Source organism: Quercus suber, unplaced genomic scaffold (genome assembly GCF_002906115.3).
Source record: "Quercus suber isolate HL8 unplaced genomic scaffold, Cork oak 2.0 scaffold_274, whole genome shotgun sequence".
NCBI classification, from domain to species: domain Eukaryota; kingdom Viridiplantae; phylum Streptophyta; class Magnoliopsida; order Fagales; family Fagaceae; genus Quercus; species Quercus suber.
Window position 1 is genome coordinate 28,589 of NW_027069730.1, and position 8,479 is coordinate 37,067.

General features: G+C 33.2%; 1 long non-coding RNA gene across 1 annotated transcript; it reads left to right on the forward strand.

Moving 5' to 3' along the window:
* Positions 1-748: 748 nt before the first annotated feature.
* Positions 749-6,134, forward strand: LOC136070959 (uncharacterized). Its single transcript, XR_010632239.1, has 3 exons — positions 749-1,508; positions 3,632-3,699; positions 4,600-6,134. It is a non-coding gene; the product is annotated as an uncharacterized LOC136070959 (long non-coding RNA).
* The last annotated feature ends 2,345 nt before the right edge of the window (positions 6,135-8,479 follow it).

An 8,479-nucleotide genomic window follows, 5' to 3' on the forward strand; every position in this document is an offset into this window, starting at 1 on the left:
TGTACTTTAAACATTGTCTTATAGGTATCATTGTCTTATAGCAAGCATAAAACAATATATGAAATATACCTAAAGTAAATATTAACTAATTGATTATCATGTGTAGAAGAGCTGTAAGAGTAAATTCACAATTAAAATCCCACAAGAGATTTGCAAATGCATTTCTAACGTACTGCCAACTGGTTGATAATGCCAGGTTATATTGCATGAATGCTTTGGAAGGCCCACCTAAGGTACACCCAACATACCTCCTCTTTCTTTGTGTTGTGACAAGAGCCTTAGTTAAAGCCAAAGCTTCTTGTCTTTATGCAGCCTGCAAACTTTAGACAGTAAGAGCCTAAAGATATGGAATGTTGTTTTAAAATACAATTTAATAAGTTATTATTAAAACACCTTCAAATATACGTATAAGGTTGCTGCATGTTTCCCAAAAAATAATAAATAGACAAAAAGAAAGAGAGAACTCAGCCTTATTAGTTATTATGAATATCTTTTACCTCTAGTGTTGACTAGTTAGATTTTGAATGGAAGGGGACAAAGTTTGTTTTCTCTGCACCCAGTAGATTTAGGGCCTAATATACCTATAGGGAAAAAAAAAATCTGAAACTCATGGGCCAGGCTCCATTGGGCCCTTGTGTGGCTTTGTCCCTAATTACAGTTGGAATCCAATGCAATAAAAGAGTGTTGCATTGACCACTTCTCCAGTTAGTGAAAAGCAATTTTTTTCTGGAATCATTCTTTATGACCATATTGTTTGCACTAGTTCATGGGGTCCCTTTTTGGAAGGTTCTGATACTTTTTATTTGTTCTTGCAGTGCATAATGGAAATTTTTTATTATTATTGCTGATATGAGATTATGAGAAATTAAAAAGGATTTCTTGATGTGCTCCTTCTGTGCCAATATATCTTAGTAAACTTTTTATAATTCTTTTTCTTGTATACTACATCCTAAATAGGATAGTGTTGCCTGCAAATGGCAGATGTAAGTTTATTACAAATTCTTTTATGTATCAATTACAGTGGTTTAATTGCAACCAAGTGCTCTACATTATTCTTGTTTTTAACTTGCTAGTAATGTATACAAGCCTTCCTTCACTCGTTGCATTTCCCCTTGATTGTAAAACTGCAGATTGTGTTATACGGTGAGTTTATCTATTTTTGATCCAAAGAAATACAATGCGCATTGTATTAGTATATCTAACATTATATTAACATCCCCCATTGTCCGCCTTTTTTATATGTAGCCTATGTAATCTGTATCATTCAGTTATTTTCTTCAACCTAACTTAGGAAATTCCTTTAATAATAATATTGAATCATATTTATTCTTGCTTCTCATGCGTTCTCCATTATTATGTTAGGGTCCTTGACAATAAGAGCACCATATAATGAATTACATATGAAACCAAAGTAGAGGTTTTTATATCCATTGGATATTGGTATCAAAGAGAAAACAGAGGCAATAGCCAGGTCTTATGGTGACAGTGTTGCTGAATACTCAGAGCAGGTAAACTCCTAACTTCCAAAAAGTTGTTTTAGCTGTTCACTTTCTAATTTTCACCAAACATTAGGCAAGCAGCAGGTGTGAGCTAGGCTGTTGAAGTTAAATGGATGCATCTTAGATGTGTTGGATGCTATTGACATATAGTAGTTCCTCTGCTTGTTTGTAACTACTGCAATTCTCAGTTCAAGTTAAATATCTCAATCATGATTTGTTTATGGGAACTGATTTTTTTTTTTGGATGTGCCTAGCTTAGTCTTGTTTGAGCTCAATCTAATACTTGCGTCTATTACTGGTTTGCTTATGCTATAGTTTCCAGGTGTATTGTAAATTCTTGACTCACTTGGCTAAGGTTTGAAATTTCCATTGCAATTTTTGTCCTAGTCATAGAAAGTGGGTGGGCTGATAGTGTCAATGTCCAATCAAGTCTTTATTAGTATGAAGATTTTGCTTTTCTGGACTCATATATTGAACACTAACTTATGCTTTTATATAAGTTGGTGATGTTCATTTTTTGGGTTTGTGATTCTCTAACTTGGGTTGTATTGACTCCAGCTATAAGAAAACTCTGCTCATATTGTCTTGATTCCACTTTTTCATTTACAAGTCTTCTAATCAACTGTTTCCTCATATATGATACTATACTATTCTTTGTTCGATTTACTTTACTGATTTTGGTTCTCAGCAGCTCTTATACGGCGTCTGTTGCAATGAAGAAGGGTTTTTTTTTGAATGATTTAGTTCGCTCCTATAATAGCACTGTCTTCTATTTCTAGATGGGTGTAATTCTAGGTTTAAAATTTTAAAAATCGCTTTGTAAACACTAATTGGTGCTTGGATTGTGTGTATTTCTAGCTCCATTTGTCTGGTTTTAAATATTTCCAGCACTACCCAACTTGTTGGTAAATTTCTTGTTTTTGTGACTTAAAATTTTTATATTGAATAGGGATATTCATATTGCTACTGTGTTTTAGATTTTATTTACATTTGATCTTAGTTCTCCCTTAATTTCTTGATTTACCCTTTGGGATTGTTGATTTTCTCATATATATGTGTGTATTTATATTCTCTCTTTGTTATCATTTTTTAATCTAAATTTTAATTCTAGAGGTAATGCATTTGTAGTACTTTTACTGGGTTGATTTGTTTTTGTTGCTTAATGAAAAATGCTTTTGAGTAGTCTTGTTGTTTATTCTTTTTTTTATTTTTAAATCTTGTAAATTAAATTCTAAACTGTGTAGCTGCGATTTTTTTATTTTCAGTTTTCTCATGTGAGAAGTGAATGCCAATGCCACTGGGGGGTTTGTGCTTTCATGTAGTACTTGTACATTTGTGATATTGTCTTGTTTTGTTAATTTTTTTTCTAGATATTATTTTAGCCAACCTCTGTTGCTTTTCATGCCATTTTGGATTTGCTACTTACTGCCTATCTACAGGAAGCAAGATTTTTTGTGTTGCTTTGCAATGGAGCCTGATTTGGCAATAAACTCTTTTTTCCTAACATATTTTTCTCTCTTACAAATGTAAGAATTTTAAAGATAGTTTTTTTTCGTGTTTAGTTCTTTCTAATACTTGGGTCTTTCATTGCTTTTCCTAGGTTTTATTTTTGGCTTTTAGGCAGATTATTAGTTTAGTTTTAGTCTCAGTGAGTGAGCATTTAAAATTTCTATGGGTTTTAAATAATTTCTCTGGATTTTAATTCGTAATCTTAGATTGTTGGTCAATAGGAAAAAAATAATAATAGAAAATTTTGAATTATTGACCCTTGATTTTTCTTACATCTCTTTAGAAAGGCATTCAAGCCCTGACTCCAGCTAAAAAAAAGAAAAACAAACAAAACCCTTTTTTTGAGTTAGAGATGCTAGTGAAAGCTAAAATTAAATTCTGAAAAGAATAAAAAATTGCCATTTAAACACCATGAAAGAAAAGTTGCTTGTTTGTACTAAAACAAATATTCCGGCAATTATCAAGGTTGAAGCTTTTTTAGGCAGAGGGAAAGCCACCCCCTTGTTGTGTAGTGCATTGTATTTCTTTCTTGTTTTAATTGCTGTCAATATCCATAGCTTTTATAAGTAGAGACGTGACAAGTTTTCCATTATTAATGAGAATGAAAATGTGAATTTTCGCAGCAATATGAGACAGGAGACACAGCACCTTCTAAGAAGTCTCAGTCGTTGGTTGAAGCAGTAACCATTAGGTACTTTTTCCAATCCATTATTTGTTATTAGTTATTATTACACAACTTAGAAAGTAAGGGCGCATGAGCATGACAAGTGGCTTGTTTTTAAATTCTAGTAAAAGTCACTTACCTTTATTTTTCGTGTAGTTTATGATTGAAGCAATAATACACAAAAGATAATATTCCATAAATCATTAGGACTATTTTCAATATTGTTCTTAAGCTCTTCTTCATTTCAAATGTACCTAGGTGAGTGCCAATAGGACTATTTTCAATTTGAGGGTGCCTTAAGTGAGTTGTGCCTATTCTACCTAAAATGTAAGTGAAATGAACTATGCAATTTAATGGATTTACAGCATCATTTGTTAAGATATTTGTTTATACAAATATCTTAACAAATATACAGTCCTAAATCCTAAATGCTAAACATAAAGGGTAAATGATATTTGACAAAAGCACTGTGGATATTATTATTGAAGTGTATAAATGTGATGGCTGATGGGTTTTAATGAGTATGGCCTGGTTAGTATGTGATGCATTTTATTTACTGTTATAACGTATACATTATTTTTAAGATTTTTTTTTTTTTAGAAGAGTTAAGATTTAAAAAAAAAAAGAAAAAAGAAAAGAAGATTCTGGTTTTTGTTTATAGTTTGATTATAAGTTATTGTACTTTAAACATTGTCTTATAGGTGTCATTGTACTTCGCTGTTTTTTATTATTATTTTTAAAAATTTTGATGGTTATTAGTTGTTGAAGGCATAGCAAGCATAAAACAATATATGAAATATACCTAAAGTAAATATTAACTAATTGATTATCATGTGTAGAAGAGCTGTAAGAGTAAATTCACAATTAAAATCCCACGAGATTTGCAAATGCATTTCTAACGTACTGCCAACTGGTTGATAATGCCAGGTTATATTGCACGAATGCTTTGGAAGGGCCACCTAAGGTACACCCAACATACCTCCTCTTTCTTTGTGTTGTGACAAGAACCTTAGTTAAAGCCAAAGCTTCTTGTCTTTATGCAGCCTGCAAGCTTTAGACAGTAAGAGCCTAAAGATATGGAATGTTGTTTTAAAAATCCAATTTAATAAGTTATTATTAAAACACCTTCAAATATACGTATAAGATTGCTGCATGTTTCCCAAAAAATAATAAATAGACAAAAAGAAAGAGAGAACTCAGCCTTATTAGTTATTATGAATATCTTTTACCTCTAGTGTTGACTAGTTAGATTTTGAATGGAAGGGGACAAAGTTTGTTTTCTTTGGACCCAATTGGATTTAGGGCCTAATATACCTATAGAGAGAGAAAAAAAAAAAAAAATTGAAACTCATGGGCTAGGCTCCATTGGGCCCTTGTGTGGCTTTGTCCCTAATTATAGTCAGAATCCAATGCAATAAAAGAGTGCTGCATTGACCACTTCTCCAGTTAGTGAAAAGCAATTTTTGCTTCTCATGGGGCCTGGCAGAAACTACAAGATTCAAAACCTTTAGACCATAAAACCACCACGTCTGATACTATTCAAAGAATTTTCCAAATCCTTAGGAGTATCCTTTCTATAATGTCTTTGTTTATGCCCGCAACTCTTTGACATTTCTTTATGGCCCATCTGAATAATTTTATCCCGGGTCATTTCGTCCTAACATTGTTGCTACTTAACGTGGTTTCAAGTTTCAATGAGACATCAATCTATGATTGATCACATCCCATAACTACTTAGCCAAATAAAGAAACTTACAACTAAATGTGAGGCCAAGGAATTTGGCAACCCCGCCCCATTTTATACTGAGCCCAAGGCCCACGCCGAGGAGGAAGGAATGTTTGAGGACGAACGAAGAAAGCCCAAATTGCCAAGGAACATCGCCGAGAACAATCCTGTTCTCGGTCAACCAAGATCATAGAAGGGAAGAGTGGCACGCCATCAAAGGCAGCCTCCCAGAGCATTCCAAAAAGAAGGACGAGTATAATGGGCCAGCCATGAGAGCATGGTGGAGGAGCAATTCAAGGAGAAATTGTCACCTTCACATTAAATGCTTACAACTAATGTCTTGGCCGCATTAATGAGGAAATGACCTCTGAACAGTGCTACCTCGGTTACTGCAACTCCTAGAACGCCAGAGAGGGTGTCTGATGGGACGAACACTTAAGTATAGGCTTGGATGATCAATAAGTGGAAGGCCAAGATCGTTTAAAAAAGACTATATAATAGGAGAAACCCACCATAGAAAGGGGGCTGGAAAAAAGGGAGAAAGAAAGCACTATAGTAATCTCAAGAACTCCTGTAACCATTGTCATTTAATATATACAAGAGCAGAACTCCTCAGATTGTGTCGAGGACAAACTTTCTTTGATAAACTCAGTTCATTTTTGTTTGATCATCATGAAAACCATTTTAACTGTTATTCATGCACTAAAGTCTAGCTCTTTGACCCACTCTCTACAAATTTATTGTACTGAGCTCACTGGGCCAAGATCCCATACATTTTTGGGCTTGGTCTGAAGTGGTTTAAAAAAAAAAAAAAATTATTTTTGGGTACATGGAAGACTGTTTTTGAGTAGGGTTCATGTCTGTCACACTCCTTATTTGTTTTGTTGAGCCTCTTAAGGAGAATTGAATGCATTGGAATGCCTTTTTGCCAAAGAATTCATAGTACCTAAAGCCTGCTAACTTTTACAGATTCATTGAAGGGCCTTTAATTGCTAGGCCCTCTATTATTGTCAAATGGATGTGCCTTCTTCTTATTATTATTTTTGAGGATTTTTTTTTAAAATATCAATAAGTGGAGCTCATAATTCTTTTTTTGTAATTATTTTGTCTCCTTTATGTCCTTGATCATGATTGTAGTCTTTTCTCAATAAAATTTCTTATATATATGTATATAATCAATAAGTGGAACTCTATGGCAAGCATTTGTATTGCTTTGCTGACATGACGGCCTTATTTAAGATCCTTGCCAGTTAATTGTGGAAACTTAATTAACTCGTATTTGTTAAAAAATTATTATATCTTTGTTTTTGATTATGAATAATCCGTTGCAACATGAGCTTTTCAATTTAAAGTTAATTTGTGGTTTTTTCCTGCCTTTGATCCCTTTTGTTTGTATCTGTAGATATTAATACACTTGAATATGTGTTCTAGTGAATGTTGTATATTGTTTGCATGCCTGAGGGTTCTTGAAACTAATTTAGATGAATATTTTAACCTGTTACACGTGGGGTATTTCTAACTGAAATTTCTGATTGTATTTGCAGTGTTGCATTATTGAAACTTGCAAAGATGAATTATTGTGGTACACAACAAGGTAGTGAATGTTGTAATTTGTTCACTTAAAAAGATTGTGGAAGTGTGAAAATTAATAGCTTGTGCCATGTGTTTGTGTGCATATATTTTTATTGAATGGCTTTTGGATACTCAAGTGCTTTAGTGTTTATGATTTGGCTTGAGGATTATGAGGAACTGTGGAAGTTGGGTGCATAATGCTTTGGGCTTATTTGGTTTCTTCTCATAGGGATGTGTAGATCATCTAGTATAATGGCTTGTGCTGCTGTGTGCATCATGTATTGGTTTTGATTTTATTTATTTTCTGGCCCAGATGGATGTCTAGATTGTCAACTTTGCTTTGGTATTTCTTCCTATTTCTATGCTTTTTGTGTAAGGGCTTTGTTGTATAGGATGCAAGTAGTGATTTGTTGCTCAGCAAAGAGGGAAGCTCAAAAGCTCCACTTGTTTGGGGGGCTATGGCACTTTGTCTGAGCATTGAAGTGAAATTTGATATAATGCTTGTTATAATTTAAGAAATTTAAGTTTTCTGGGAGGGCACAAACCTTAACGTTAAGGTGAGAAGTTAGACCTAAACGTGAACTTAAGGTTTGGGGTTGAACCTAATATGGATTGATAGTCAACTTTGTTCAGAACTAATTAATTTAAGTAATGTCACAGTCTGATGCATTTTCTCTTTTTGGGGCTTACAGGGTAATGCCTGTGGAGGTTGTTGATTTATTCTTTGTTGGATTTCAGGTTTGTTTGGATGTCATAGTAATTTGGGGTTTATAGGGTGATACCTGTGAAGGTCATTGATGTGTTTCTATGAAAGTTTTTTTGGATGTCATAGTAATGATGCAGCATGGAATTTTACTCCTTTTTGTATGATGTGGACTTTATGAAGGGAGAGGAAAATCAGACCTTTATTTTTGAATGAGTGGATGCTTTAGTTTGACTGCATCCATTTTTTTTTTTTTACAGATTTCATAGATCCGATAATTTTGTATGTATTCTCTAGGTGTGCCTGTTGTATACATCCTGTATTTAGGTCTTTCTTTTTTCCTAATGAAGTTTCATTTTACTCATAAAAGGAAAATGTAATATTAGGTCAATATGTGGACAAATAGATAAAACCCTCTGTTTTTGGCGTGTCATTTAGAAATGGCACAACCATTACTTAGAGGAGATTTACCTTATATGCTAAAGCTGCTGAATTAAAGGCTCCATCAGATAAATGCCTTTGTATGTAATCATAGTCATTGACTTTCTAATTTGACATTTGTCAAATTAGAATCGTAGAGATTAGCATACATGAATAATCCTCATTGATGTCCTAATTTTAAATTTCTTCATAAAATTATTGATGTTAGTATATATTACTCATTGAAAGGGAGAGAGAATTGGTTGGTATTGTTGAGATTCTCAAAATGCTTCTAGATTAGTATTCATGTCTATTAATGATTAACTGTTTTGATTCTTTACTTTGGGTATGGTTTATAGAATCAATCATTTGTTGATTTAATGAAA